This window comes from Lethenteron reissneri, chromosome 21, assembly GCF_015708825.2.
Source record: "Lethenteron reissneri isolate LAM-NWPU_2019-01 chromosome 21, ASM1570882v1, whole genome shotgun sequence".
NCBI lineage: Eukaryota > Metazoa > Chordata > Hyperoartia > Petromyzontiformes > Petromyzontidae > Lethenteron > Lethenteron reissneri.
Window position 1 is genome coordinate 10,534,415 of NC_083799.1, and position 16,292 is coordinate 10,550,706.

A 16,292-nucleotide genomic window follows, 5' to 3' on the forward strand; every position below is an offset into this window, starting at 1 on the left:
TTGGTAAGGGCCCCACCCTTGCGCTATCCGGACTTTGCGAGTCCCTTCTTGCTGGACACGGATGCTAGCAACACGGGCATTGGGGGAGTGCTGTCCCAAGTCGTTGGAGGGGTCGAACGAGTGGTCGCCTATGGTAGCAGGGTGTTGTCGCCGGCAGAGCAGCGCTACTGCGTCACCCGTCGCGAACTGCTTGCCATTGTTTTTTTCGTACAACAATTCAGGCCATATCTCTATGGTCGTCATTTTGGCCGCACACGAACGCCTCTTGCATTTGGGAGTTAACAAAACGCTTGCCCTGCTTCAGCGTGACTATTATTGACCGGGAATGGGGGGTGACGTGGTGAATATTCTGAAGGGTTGTGTTGAGTGCGCCAGACGGAAACCACCGCCTGTGGCAGCTAATCCACCGCTGCAATCTATTCAGGTCTCGCGCACTAACGAGCTCGTTGCACTCGATATTCTGGGGCCTTTTCCAGTCACGCCTAGGGGTAATAAGTACCTGTTGGTGGGGGTCGAATATTTTACCCGGTGGCCTATGGCGTGGCCACTCGCCAACCAGTCGGCGGCGGCTGTGACGGACGCCTTTGTCCAGGGCTACGTCCTGGACAAGGGGGCTCCCGAACGCTTGCTGACCGACCAAGGGAAAAATTTTTCGAGTAAATTGCTGCAAGAGGTGTGCGACCTGTTGGGTACTAAGAAGGTGCGTACCTCCCCGTACCACCCGCAGACGGACGGGATGGTTGAGAGGCTCAACAGGACATTGACTTCTATGCTGTGCCAGCAGGTGTGTGAGGCACATGTTGATTGGGACCTGCAGGTTCCTGGGGTCCTCGCCGCGTATAGAATGGCCCCCCATGCAGCTACGGGATTTTCCCCGTTTTATCTGATGTACGGTCGGGAAGCCGACCCGCCCATGGAAACGCAGCTGGGTCTGCCCGCACCACGGACTAATTCGAAATTGGCAGAGCATATTAAATTTAACATTCACAAGCTGACAGAGGCAAGGGAGGCCGCACGGCTTAATTCGCGGGCTCGCCAAATTGCTAACGAGCGGTTGCGTGCACGGAAGGTGTCCGTGCACAACTGGGAACCAGGTGACAGGGCCTGGCTGCATTGCCCTCAGGCACCTTTGGCTACGTCGCCTAAATTGTTGAAGCCATGGCGGGGACCCGTGGAGGTCGTGCGGGTTGCACGCCCCCAGTGCGTTCAGATAAAATGGGGAAAACGCCGTTGGTACGTCCACCCCTCCCGACTGAAACCGTTCTCGCCTCCATATGGCCTCCCCTTGTGTCGTGAGGGCCGAGCATGTGACGTGACCGACGACCCTGAGGGGGAATTGTCTTTGCCTGCTCCTCACATGTCTCCGCCTGATCCGCTCCCAGGTGTCTCGGAACTGACAGCTGCCGACCACCGGCGGCCGGATCTTCGCGGCGGGGCCGGTCCTTCCAGGCCCGATCCGCGCCGTCTAGAGCTGCCGGAGCCACCGGACGTATGCCAGCGTCCCGTCCCATACGACGGACCGGCCAGACGGACTCGCGCTAGGTCGCGCTACTTTGTGTGACCTATCATGTGAGGAGTCGTGGCAGACGGAGCGCCTCGGCACTGCGTTTAGTCACAGAGACACGTGGCGCGTTCGTTTTCGGGTGTTCGCTCTTATTGTGTTGTTCGTCGGGCTGTATATTGCTTCATATTTAAGTGTTGTGTTGTGTTGTTGTTGTTGCGTTACGGGGCACACTGGGAGGTGGAGTTTCTTTATTACTGCGTTGACGTTAGGTTGTGTTGTTGGTTAACAGCCGGGCCGGCTGCAAGCTATGTGGGAGGGGGTGATGTAGAGGTGATACGCGCTGGGATTAGGGATCGTATGCCAGCGCGTAATGATTGGCTGTGTAGGTGGTGACGCGCGCTGACGGTGGAGGATCAGGGGTCAGCGCGGGGTCGTGGGTTACGGGGTACTGATTGGCTGTGGGCCCGTGACGCGCTGAGAGGGAGTGATCGGGTGGCAGCGCGGTGTGATTGGTAGAGGAGTGTTAACACGCGCTGGGAAAACGGATCGTAGAGAGAGTGCGTCGTGATTGGTTCACTAGGGAACGATGCTCACGTCGACGTCCGGATCAGCTCCGTCTCTCGTGAGCAGGGGCTATAAAAGGGGATGCACACAGGCGTAAGGGCAGTATGTAACCAGCGAAGAATGAAGACGGGGATGAAGACCTAGGGCCCTGCGGTACCTAGTCCCGCTGTCCTAACGGGACCGGGACTCTGTGTAACCCAGAGGCGAGTGTAGTGTGTGTAGCCATAGGCATAGAGTCTACACGAGCCGAATGTATTGTGTGTAGCCAGAGGCATAGGGTCTACACGAGTCAAGTGTATTGTGTGTAGCCAGAGGCATAGGGTCTACACGAGTCAAGTGTATTGTGTGTAGCCAGAGGCATAGGGTCTACACGAGTCAAGTGTATTGGGTGTAGTCAGAACCATAGAGTCTACACGAGTTAAGTGGAGTGTGTAGTCGGAAGAAAGGAGACCACACGTTGTATTGTGAACGTAAAGATTTAATAAAAGTGTGTTACCCGTCAAGAAGTTCCTGCCGTCAATTCCAATACTTCACAGGTAATGAGCTGAGATTAGGAGCAAACTCTTAAAGGGAGTGCTCCTAATCTCAGCTTGTTACCTGTATAAAAGACACCTGTTCACAGAAGAAATCAATCAATCAGATTCCAAACTCTCCACCATGGCCAAGACCAAAGAGCTCTCCAAGGATGTCAGGGGCAAGATTGTAGACCTACACAAGGCTGGAATGGGCTACAAGACCATCGCCAAGCAGCTTAGTGAGATGGTGACAACAGTTGGTGCGATTTTTCGCAAATGGAAGAAACACAAAAGAACTGTCAATCTCCCTCGGCCTGGGCTCCATGCAAGATCTCACCTCGTGGAGTTGCAATGATCATGAGTACGATGATGAATCAGCCCAGAACTACACGGGAGGATCTTGTCAATGATCTCAAGGCAGCTGGGACCATAGTCACCAAGAAAACAGTTGGTAACACACTAAAGTTTTTTTTTTTTTAAAGTCAATTTATTGTCAAGTGTGTTACATGCATGACATACAACACAGATGAAATTACAGTCCTCTCTCTTGGTCTCACGGTGCAACCAAGCAATTAAAAAATTAATCACAATTAACAGACATAAATAAACAATAAACAATCGGCGATCAACACAAGATAAATAATCAAAAATGTAATAGACTTAAAATAAACAACAGTCAAGAATTTTTTAAATGTAAAATATTATTTAAAAAAATTATTTAAAGAAATAAGATATTTAAACCAGTGTGATAGTGCGATGTAGTGCAATGTGCAGTCCAGAGATCAGGATGTACGAGTGAATGTGTGTGTGGGGGATAGGGTCAGGGGGCAAAGGGGGGTGGGTGGGCAGAGGGGGGGAGTGATGGTAGAGCAGGGAGGGAGTTGAGTCTCCTGACAGCCTGGTGAAAGAAACTGTCTTTGAGCCTGCTGGTCCTGGCTGGAAGACTCCGCAGTCTCCTCCCTGACGGCAGCAGGCTGAAGAGGCTGTGAGATGGGTGGGTGGGATCACCTGCAATCTTGATTGCTTTGCTGGTGATGCGGGTGTTATAAATGTCCAGTAGAGGCGGGAGAGAGACACCAATGATCCTCTCAGCTGCTCTCACTATGCGCTGTAGATTCTTGCGGCAGGACACGGTGCAGGTGCCGTACCACACGGTGATGCAGCTCGTCAAGATGCTCTCAACAGTGCCTCTGTAGAAGGTGTGCATGATGGGGGGCGGGGCTCCTGCTCTTCTCAGTTTGCGGAGAAAATACAGGCGCTGTTGGGCTTTTTTGGCCAGTGATGCAGTGTTGTGGCTCCACGACAGGTCTTCAGAGATGTGCACACCCAGGAACTTGGTGCATCTCACCCTCTCCACTGCAGCACCGTTGATGGTTAGCGGAGTATGCTGGGTGTGCACTCTCCTGAAGTCCACGACAATCTCCTTCGTCTTCTCAACATTCAGGTGGAGATTGTTGTCCTTGCACCACATGGCCAGCCTGCTCACCTCACTCCTGTAGTTTGTCTCATCACCGTTTTTGATGGCACCCACCACAGTTGTGTCATCCGCAAACTTAATGAAGAGGTTGGAGCTGAATGATGGTGTGCAGTCGTGGGTCAGCAAAGTGAAGAGGAGGGGACTCAGCACACATCCTTGGGGGACCCCTGTGTTCAGTGTGATGGTGCTGGAGGTGTTGCTGCCAACTCGAACTGCCTGTGGTCTCCCTATCAGGAAGTCCAATAGCCAGTTGCACAGGGAGGTGTTGAGCCCCAGGTGGTCTAGTTTGTGGATGAGCTGCTGGGGAATGATTGTGTTGAATGCTGAGCTAAAGTCGATGAACAGCATTCTGACGTAGGAGTCTTTAGTCTCCAGATGGGTGAGAGCTGAGTGGAGGGTAGCGGCGATGGCGTCATCGGTTGAGCGGTTAAACCGATACGCAAACTGGAAAGGGTCCAGGGCGGGGGGAAGGACAGACTTGATGTGTTGTAGGACTAGCCGCTCGAAGCACTTCATAAGGATGGGAGTGAGTGCGACCGGGCGGTAGTCATTGTGGCAGGAGGGAGATGACTTCTTCGGGACCGGGATGATGGTGGTAGCTTTGAGGCACGTGGGTACAACAGCCTGTCTCAGCGAGGTGTTAAAGATGTCGGTGAAGACATCTGTGAGCTCCTCCGCACAGTCTCTCAGGACACGACCCGGAATGTTGTCAGGGCCCTGGGCTTTCCTTGGGTTCGTCCTTCTGAGGGATCTCCTCACGCTATCTGGGGATAGCGTCAGCACCTGATCACCGGGAGGTGGTGGAGTCTTCTGTGCTGGGGTGCTGTTGTCTGCCTCAAAGCGAGCGAAGAAGTCCTTCAGCTGGTTCAGCAGAGAGATGGAGCTGTCACAGGTCTGCGGAGAGGGTTTATAGTCCGTGATGGTCTGCATCCCTCGCCACAGGTTCCTAGTGTCTCTGCTGTCATTGAAGCGGTCGGCGATCCTCCTGGAGTACTGCCTCTTGGCCAATCTGATGCCTCGCGACAGGTTGGCCCTGGCTGTCTTCAGGCCCATCTCCTCGCCAGCTTTGAAGGCGGCGTTCCGAGCCCTCAGGAGCCTGTGGACTTCCCCTGTCAGCCATGGCTTCTGATTGGCCCGAATGGAGATGGTTCTGGTGACCGTGACATCCTCCATACACTTCCTCATGTAGAAAGTGACGGTCTCCGTGTACTCCTGGAGGTCTACGGTGTTGTTGTAGGTGGCTGCCTTTCTGAACATGTTCCAGTCGGTGGTGGAGAAGCAGTCCTGGAGTGCCTCTGAAGACCCCTCAGGCCACACGCATATCCGCTTTATAACTGGTTTGGTGACTTTAACCAGCGGCCTGTACGCTGACGTTAGCAGAACAGTGGTGTGATCTGAGGCCCCAAGGTGGGGGAGGGGACGGGCTTTGTAGGCACCTTTGTGTGTAGTGTCGACATTGTCCAGGATATTGTTTCCTCGTGTGGGAAAGTTGATGTGTCCCTGGAGTTGTGGAAACACGATCTTGGGGTTGGCATGGTTGAAATCCCCAGCCAGAATGAGGAAGGCATCTGGGTGGGCTGTCTGCTGGTCACTGTAACACACAACGCCGTGAAGGTCCCCCTGCTCAAGAAAGCACATATACATGCCCGTATAAAATTTGCCAATTAACATCTGAATAATTCAGAGGACAACTGGGTGAAAGTGTTGTGGTCAGATGAGACCAAAATTGAGCTCTTTGGCATCAACTCAACTCACCGTGTTTGGAGGAGGAGGAATGCTGCCTATGACCCCAAGAACACCATCCCCACCGTCAAACATGGAGGTGGAAACATTATGCTTTAGGGGTGTTTTCTGCTCAGGGGACAGGACAACTTCACCGCATCAAAGGGACGATGGACGGGGCCATGTACCGTCAAATCTTGGGTGAGAAACTCCTTCCCTCAGCCAGGGTATTGAAAATGGGTCGTGGATGGGTATTCCAGCATGACAATGACCCAAAACACACGGCCAAGGCAACAAAGGAGTGGCTCAAGAAGAAGCACATTAAGGTCCTGGAGTGGCCTAGCCAGCCCCAGACCTTAATCCCATAGAAAATCTGTGGAGGGAGCTGAAGGTTCGAGTTGCCAAATGACTTAGAGAAGATCTGCAAAGAGGAGTGGGACAAAATCCCTCATGAGATGTGTGCAAACCTCGTGGCCAAATACAAGAAACGTCTGACCTCTGTGATTGCCAACAAGGGTTTTGCCACAAAGTACTAAGTCATGTTTTGCATCGGGGTCAAATATATACTTATTTCCCTCATTAAAATGCAAATCAATTCATAACATTTTTGACATGCGTTTTTCTGGATTTTATTGTTGTTATTCTGTCTCTCACTGTTCAAATAAACCTACCATTAAAATTATAGACTGATCATTTCTTTGTCAGTGGGCAAACGTACAGAATCAGCAGGGGATCAAATACTTTTTTCCCCTCACTGTACGTACATACATTACTCTTAAATACGTATGGGGGAAATAAATAAATATATTTTAAAATGTTTTCAGCGAATTAATGACGAGTTGTTTATTACACAAGTGGGAGAAGACTGGAGCACCCGGAGGAAACCAACGCACGCGAGGGGGCAACTCTCTATCCCCGTATGGATGGAAAGAGATGGCGATAGTGCACCGCATTCTCGTGGCGAGTCAGGCCGTGGCACCTCCTCGACGTCCACAGGAATGGAGTTTCACAGCCCATCTGCGCGGCGATCCACAAACCCTTGCTCTGCTGTCTCCGCAGTGGCTGGATTACAGACAGCAACGTGGAGCGTAGCCACCACCGTCCCACAGCGATGTTCTCTCGGCTTTCCTGCAAAAATAATTGCTATTATTTTATATAATAGTCATGATCATGTAATTGGTATCGTGTTATACTTAGCATTGTTATATCAATGGAAGTGGAATAAAATTGAAAACAATTGGCACAATCAGCACGATGAATATGGGAGATATGATTACGTAACTGGCATTTCTAAATTACGTTATAATGCGAATTCTTATTGGCATACCAATCTCACTTATGTGGCTGATACAGAAAAATTATATATATAATAGCCGATGTTTTGTGAAATGGCCCTTATTTATTAGTACATTTCTTATGTCTAGTGTACTAATTCAGGAGACACTAGTAGGAGGCAATCTTTCTTGTTTATTTCGGACTTCACAGCCATAGAGGATAACTACAAACCGGGTCAGGACAGCCAACACGCTTCCAGACCCACAGCTTGAAGAGGCGAAGACCACGATGACGGCAGCACGACGAGTTCCACTCCAAATGGCAGCAGCACCGAATGTGAGTCGGAGCTCGCCTTTTATCTTCCCCAGCATGGCCAGGCTGCCTCACCCGCGGGTCCAACTGGTACAACGCGCTGCTACCCCCAATCCCATTGTCTACCAATCTCCCAGCGCCACGCGCTACAGTGACTCATTCAATGTCACTACACATGTGTTAGACGCCACAGTGCTGTTATTTACACCGTGTTGAGTAACTTTTGTTATTGCTAATTCTACTTTGTGCACCACGGCCAAAGCAGCAGCTGCATCGCCAAATAATCTATTCGCCTGTTCTGCGACGCGTGCTCGAGACGCGTGCGCGCACACACACACAAAAAGAACCCATGCAGTGCGCGCTCCAGTGTTGAATAATACAACAATAATATCGTCATATATAGACCGCATGAAGTTTATCTGCGACACAGGCAGTATATCAGTCAGTAGTGACCTTGCTTGCGCCAGATTTGAAATAATGCCCGCAAGACTCATCTTGCCCCTCTCCATTCAGACACGTATAAAAACCACGCTCGCGCGCATGCACACACACGCACAACGATACAGATCGCCCGTGTAGCCTACGCAGACTGTTGGGACCAACACGCCTTGCGTTAGTGAGCGCCAAGGAATCTGGGAAGGTCGGCACAGCGCGCGAGGCGTTGATGAGGCTAGAAACATGCCCGATGTTAACACCCCCCCCCCTCCTCCCACCATGTACTCATTTATGAGCTGCGTAGACATAGGAGAGGACCAGGGCCGGTTCAGATACTCGTCACTGGTTTTTGTCATGAGCAGAAATCGAACTCGGTTCGCCGGGTTCGTAGCGCAGCGCGCTAACCGCTACACTGTCGCTCCAAAGACAAAGACCCCCCGTATAACCTTAACAGACCTTCGATTTACAGCTTTCGTGACTGCAGGGATTCATCTTCTTGGTTCTTTCGGTAAAGTCACGTAGAATGGAAATAATAAAGTAATAAAAATAAAGCATTACAAAATAATTACTTTTTTTATTTTATTATTTCCATTCTACGTGACTTTACCGATAGAACCAAGACGACTTAACAGACCTATGACTGCCGGCACGGCACACGAGGGAGTAGGGTGGCCAACACACACACACGCTCTCAGCCATACACACGTGCACGCTCTCACACACAAAACCCATCTCCCTCCGGTCCGACGGCGGCGCGAGCGTGGCTGCCCGCCCGGAATGCATCGCAGCCGCTCCAATTTGTCACAGGGCGAGAGAGAGCGGCCAATTAATTGTGAAGACGCGCTAAGGAGGAGTGAGAGGGAAGGAGAGTGATATTTGGGGGGGGGGGGGGGGTTGCACGTGTGTAGTAGCAGCAGGGGGAGGTGGTGATAGTAAGATCCTTTCAGAGACAGCTGGGAGGAGACACTGGACTTGACGATGCTATATAAGCAAGGAGCACGGTGCAGGATACGCGTGTCGCGCGAACGAGCTGCCTCCTGACTTATTCACCGCAGCGAACGGGTGAGACAATCGCCCCAGGAGAAAGGTAGAATTAGAGAATAGGGAAGGAGCAGGAGGAGTGGGTGGGGTGGAGTGGTGGTGAGGTGGTTCGGGGACGGCACGAGGAGACAGGGAGGGACCCCTATACACTCACCCGAGCTCCCGGGTAGCTGCCGGGGTTCGTGACCTCGGCCACGTGTGACGCTGGTCCGGAGGAAGCAGCTCAAGGACCATGTGCGCGTGGAGTCAACGTCTCTGGGGTTTCAGCGTGCTGCCCTTTCTGCTGCCCTTCTTTATACTGCTGCTACTGCTGCTGCTGTCCGTGAGTGGCCGAAAGGCGCTGACCCCTTGTGATGGACCACGAACTACACCCCATCCCTAACCATCGCTCGCGATCATAATGCGTGAGAGAGCGAACACCCAACGCCGATGCCCGGGAGAGTTGGGTGCGTGCGAGTTTCATAACGAGAGCCAAGGAAAAAGCCGAGGCTGCACAGCCCCCCTCCTCTAAAGCCCCCCTCTACGTGAATCTGGCTCTGGGTGAGTCGAGATGAAGAGGGTGGGTCAGGCGCTGCTAGAAGGTGCCATCCTCGGGGTGATGGATGGGAGTGCAGGTCAGGGTCTACGCGAATCATCTCTGGGTATTTTTGCGGTGGTCCCGCGGCACGAAGTGCGGCGAGTGGCGAGGCCGGACACGCAGAGAGCGTGGCACCTCGCGTTCACTTCGATTCGCGTTAACGCGCGATGTTACCAAAAGCGCTTGGTGCCCCCCTCCCCCTCGCGGAATTAGAGATTGCTGGTCTTAATGGTATCTCAGCTCGTTAAGCAGGTCTTCTCTATCGTTCTATAACTATAATTTATACGCAATGTCACGCAGGGACATGCATGGGGCAAGATGTTAACTACCTCGTCTGGTATACAAGAGGTCGTGGGCTCGTTCCCAGTCCTGACGCCTGCTGCTCTATATTTGGAGTTTGCATGTTCTCCCCGTGGATTTTCTCCGGGTCCTCCGGGTTTTCCCTCCACATTTATAAACACGCGTTTCGAGTATTTTGCTGCTATAAATGTCCACGTAATAATAAGCCACTTCATTGAGCTATCATTCGTGGCCAGGTCGCTTCTGAAAAAGAGCTACATCGCTCAGTGGGCCTTATGTGATCAAATAACAATAGCATAGCATAGAGGTTTCAGTTTGGTGTTTTAACATCTTAACACCTGTTTTATTGCCAGAAAGGGTCAAACCTATTCTTATAATCTTGTCATATCTAGAATTCATGATCATGTCTATTATAATTTGGTGATGATGAATGGTGTTTATTATTGTTTGATGACAATGGTTGGTGATGAATGACTGATATTAATGAGTTGTGTCATGATGGTAATGGCGTTGCTGTATCCACACAGACAAGAATCTTGGTGAGTTCGAGTCCAGAGTCCCTGGGTTCCCGAGACCCTCCCTGGCCCCCCCAGTCCAGCGGGGACCAGCCTCTGGGTCCTGCCTTGCGAGGGCAACACGGGAACTCAAGCGGCTCCTGCGGGAGTCGGACGCCCTTGTTACTGGCATCATCATCAGCAGCAGCAGGAGTAACAGAATTATCATCATCATCGGTAACATCAGCAGCACGAACAGTAGAAGACTATGGACCATCACCACCAGTATCATCTTATTATGATTTATCATCATCAGAAGCAGCAACAACACAATCAGCAACACGAGGTGAATCAACATCACCACCGCCACCGACATCGTTATCACGGGGTCACGAATTCTCCTCGATCGCGGAACTCTCCCCGTCGCGGCCGCGGCGGCGCCGAGCGGTGTACGCGCGCGGGCACGGCCAGGCGACCGCTTACGGGACGGGTCTGGGCCCGGGCAGGTGGCACCGCAAGCCGCTCGGCTGGGGCGACTTCAGCGCCAGCGTTTGCACGGCACGGCTCCAGCTGCTCGTCATGGCGAAGATGGTGGACCAAGGGAACGGCTCGTTGAGCGTGCACTTTTGGCACAACGCGACGGGGCGAGAAGGCAACCTGTCCATCAGCCTCGGGCCGCACGCGATACCGCTGCGCTTCTCAACGCGAGGACCCCTCGCCAGCCAGCAGCCGCGGTTCCATCAGCAGCAGCAGCAGCACCGACAACATCACCACCAGCAGCAGCAGCAACAGCATCGTCAACACCAGCACGGGCAGCAGCAGCACCATCAGTACCAGCACCAGCAGCAGCCGCGGCACCAGCAGCAGTGGAATGAGAACTACCAGCGACATCACGAAGATGACCAGCACCCGAAACAGCAGCAGCATCAGCACGACCAGAACAATCGGCAGCAGCAGTGGAATGAGAAACAGCTGCAACTGAAGCAAGAGCGGCACCAACAACATCCGCAGCAGCAGCAGGCTGAGTCGAAGGAGTCCCAGGACACCGGAACTTTCCATTGTCGCGTCGAGTACGAGAAAGTGGATCGAGCACTCAAAAGAGCACCGTGCGCCGAGCCGCGTGTCGTGGTCTCCCCCGCCGCCGGTTCGAGTCCCAGCCCTGGTGGTCCAGGTCACGGTCCACCAGGTGTGGGTTCGGGCACGGGCGGATTGTGCTACCGCGAGCAGGTTCAGAGCCACGTCTCGTGGATCTGCTCCAAGCCGATCAGCGCCTTCTGCATCTTCATCGCATTCCAGGACGAGGACTACCGCCTGGCGCACAAAGTGTGCCCGGACCTCCATGCCGCTCGTAACCCCCCCAGCGGGTGAAGGACGCGGGGCGGGTGGTGGATACGGAGGGGGATGGTGGACGAGCAGCAAGGGCGAGCACACCTCCTGGAAACAACAAGCACACTGTCACCAATCACAACCACCACCGTCAGTGGCGTCCGTCATACACGCATCTCGCTGAGACCACATACAGCACTCAATAAGGATTGTCCAGATGTCCAGTGACTTCCATTTAATGCCCTAAGACTATTTTTGAAGTAAGGTTTATTTAAAATGTAAATGAATATGCTAAAGAAAATAAAATGTTACGGGTTAATTAAGTTGGGATCACAAGACATCTGAACCATCCTGTACCTACCTGGTTTAAACGGGACCCATAGCACACACATAGGCAGGCACTTTTGTGGAACTCCCCCGGCATGAGATACCGCAGAACTTCTTCGGAGAGCTCTGCAAGTAACGTTTTTATTTATTATCAAACACACCAGGGGCCATGCCCCATGTACAAGTTCATGGCATGGCAGTCCAATCGATATTTCAAATTAAGCGAAACCCCACATTCCAACCTGCCGTCATCGTTGTGACCGATTCTGAGACCATCAACTCGCTACACTTGAGAAAGCACCCGTGTTCGAATCCGCGATCTTAGCCGTGACGGCTCAGTGCGTTGTTTCGTATCCATGCCTGGTGCGCATTGCAAGCGCAGCATTTTACGTCTATACCCGTGTCAGATTTACTGAGTCTCGAGACCCCCTTTTCGCGAGGGTCCTGCTTGGAATGTTTGGAGATCGGCGGTACGGCTATTGAGTAATCTGGAGGTGCAACTGCATCAGGGGTGAGCAGCTACAACATGGGACCTTTCATGCCTGTATCAAATTGTAAGAATAGGTTTTACCCTTTCTGGCAATAATATAGGTGTTAAGATGTTCAAACACCAAACAGAGACCTTTTGCAATGAGTCATGTCTGCACTAACCACAAAGACAATGCGTATATACATAGCTGTTCGCCTTTTGGCGTCCTCTGGTCTAACACTGATTGAGACGAGGCCTTAAAGAAGGCGGCTCTCTCTGGTGTGAACCAATCAGTTTCAAAGACAATTCATTTATTACCAGAGCGTGTTTTTGTTTGCATGTTCACAAGCAATGGCGGAGCCAGGATTTTCAGGTAGTGGGGCAACCCCTCCAGCAATGAAAAATGATATAGGAGTTGTTAGTAAGTAAGGAGTTGTTAGTAAGTAAGGACTTGTCCCTTGATTTTTATTCGACGCAGCCAACGGCTGAGGGTCGAATTCGAGCCGTGCGTGATCGGCATCGCGCTCGCTGAAGGTGTTGATGCCTTCAGGGAAGTCGTGTCCTGTATACGCAACTGCGCACAATTCTGAGTCACTTATAACTGCTTTGCCGTTACTTATTGCCAATTGTGGACTCAGACTATTGTCCTATCATCTCATAGAGTCCCTGGCACGTTATAATATGCTACACAGTGGCAGTGGCGGTCGCCAAATCCCGATTTATTACTAATAAACCCCAATGATCCGATCGAAATTAGGGATTTTGATCGAATCACAAGTATGTGTGGTTAATGCAGACATGATTCCTTGCAAAGGTTTCTGTTTGGTATTTGAAGATCTTAACACCTGTTTTATTGTGTCAGAAAGCGTAAAACATATTCTTATACTTTGATACTGGCAAGAAAGGTTCCATGTTGGAGGAGACAGTGACTCGCAGGCTTTGCACCAAGGGTCTAGGCGCAGCGCTCTAAAGACTGAGAGAATTGGACAGGGGAGGGCCCCCTTGAATTTCCAGGGCCCATGCCAAGCACACTCCACTTTTAAGAGTATTCGGATATTTTCTCTGTGACTTTCTTAGTGTGAGAAAAAAACGGGGCTGTCTGGAGAAACCCCAGACATACGACGGAGAAAACTAAAATCCAGCTATAACGAATGACCTTTCTCCATCCTATTTGCTGTCCTGATATAAATGATACGGAGCTTGAGATGTGGGAGTAATTATCTCTGATAGTCGACATAGGGGCTGTATAATAATAGCTTTGAAAATATATTTTTTCGTGATTTTTCAATATATTCAACACACCTGCAGTATGCGTGTTTGCCACAGTTGTGTGTGTATGTACGGCTGTGTGTAGGTATATAGTGGGGAGCGGTAGCAGTGTGGTGGTTAGCGCTGCGCTACGAACCCGGTGGCCCGAGTTCGATTCCCGCTCACGGCCAACACCAGTGACGATTATCTGAACGGGTCCTGGCCCTCCCCTAGATCGACTCGGCCTCAAATGAGTACCTGGTGTCTTGTGTAAAGATTGCCACTAGGGAGACAAAGGCGGCCGGGCGTGGTGTTGGCCACCCACCCTCTCATGTGCCGTGCCGGACTTCAAAGGTTCTTGCAAACAGCACTTGCCCCAACAGTCTGTTCAGGCTATATGGGGGATCTTTGTTTCTATGTAACAGCTTTGGTTTGGAAGCAGAGGTTTCACTTCGAATCAGACCCTGCTGATGAGATAATGAACATCGAAGAGGAAGATGTGATGTGTTCAAACGACTTTTGGTTTTCACTTGGAGGGACAGATATGTGAAGGCGTTTTGTTGGCAATTTTTTGCTTTTACTTCAATTTTGATGTCTGTGTCATGTGCGATATGATGTGTCGCCGTCTGGTGGACACAGGCTGTAACAAGAAGTACTCCAATACGCTTTTGTGTGCGCCTCTATCTCTGTTAGAACCCTCATTAAACCCATTCCTGCGGAGGGAGCTGGTAGGAACGTTGGGTTGCTCGGTCAATGGCCAGGGCCAACGGCGGCGTGGTGTATTCCGCAAATATGGCCGACTGTGAGGGCGGGCACAAGCCGGCGTGAGTAGGTTAAACGTTGAGTTTTATAAGGGCACCACGGGGTGACCAGCCCCTCCCCACCCAGCCCCACTCCTCCCACCCCCCACCCAGCGCCACCCTCCCCACCCATCCCCTCCCCACCCTCCCCTCCCCACCCAGCCCCTCCCCACCCTCCCCACCCAGCCCCTCCCCACCTTCCCCTCCCCACCCAGCCCGACCCCTCCCATTTTTGGATGCACGACGGACGGACACAATAATCCCCTGTGAGCTGGTGGAACCAGGTGGTTCCTACCAGTATTAATAGGCCTTAAGAGTTGATGCGTTGTACTATACACAGATAGACACAAGGACACGCACACGGAGACAAGAAGACAGAGATAGACGCAGGGAGTCAGAGAGGGCGCCACGGTGGCGAGATGTTAACTACCTTGCCTGGTATGCAGGAGGTTGCGGATTCGATCCCAACCCTGACGCCTGCTGTATGTTTGGAGTTTGCATGCTCTCTCTCCCCGTGGTCGCGTGTATTTTTCTCCGGGTCCTCCGGTTTTCCCCTCCATTTATAATCATGCGTTTAGAGTATTTTTCTGCTATAGATTTACACATAGCCCATTGCTATGAGCTATCATTTGTGGCCAGATCGCTTCTGTAAAACAGCTGTACAACTCAGTGGGCCTTACCTGGTAAAAGAAATCGTTAAATAGTAAAAGTAAAAATAGACATAGGGACATAATAGCCGTTATCTTTCCCGCAACTCCGATTCGCACGGTTAGCTAATTACGGTGCGAAAGAAGTGACGCCGATGTAAACTCTGGAACCCATGTCAGATTTACAGAGCCTCAAGACCTCTGCTAGGAATGTGGAGAGATCAGCGGGCATTCGCCACGAAGTGGAGGGGACGTGACCACATCGCATCCGCAACAGACGGAACATACTCTTTGGTTCTTTCGGTAAAGTCACGTAGGTATAAAATAAAATAAATCACGACGTTTCGGGCGCAACACAAGCGTCCATCATCAGGTTTCCCACCTGTTTTCCACCATGTTTTGTTTTTTGTTTGCTGCGGTTGCACCCGATTCAAGAGCCGAATGTCTCACAGGGCTATACCAAATAAATGAAAACTCGAACTGAAACCTGATGATGGACGCTTGTGTTGCGCCCGAAACGTTGTGATTTATTTTATTTTATACCTACGTGACTTTACCGAAAGAACCAAAGAGTATTTGGCTGCTATACATTTACACATAGGGAGACATAAATAGAGACGGATCATCAGCCAGCCCACTCACACGGGGGGCGACTTCCTCCAAAATGTCACTCACGGCAGCCCGAGCATGGTTCATCCCCACCTTGCCCCATGATGTTTTCTGGGCTGAGGGATTTTCCCTCCTACCAAGACATAGGGAGACACGTAGGCACAGGGAGACAGCGAGACGGCTACTATACATTTACACATAGGGAGACATCAATGGAGACACGTTGACACAGGGAGACGTAGAGACATAATTGAATACTGGGAGACGTTTTAGGGGCCGTCCATAAATGACGTCACGCACCTGGGGGTGGGGGGGGGTCAGACATTTGTGACGATGTGTGACGAGGGGGGGGGGGAGAAATGTGACGTCACATCAGAATGAGCAACTTTAAATAAATATAGACAAGTTCTACTTCATTAAATATACTTTTTTTATATAAATGTTTTCTCCTACAACATCAGAGTGCAGCGCCACATTAAATACGCACTACAATGACAATAGTTTAAGGCGATTTGAAGCATGTTTTTGGGGGGGGGGGGGGGCAGAGCTTTGTGACGTCATATTTGAGGGGGAGACTGACTTTTTGTGACGTCGTGTGACGAGGGGGGGGGGTCAAAAATCGTCCAAAATCTTTCTATTATTATTTATAT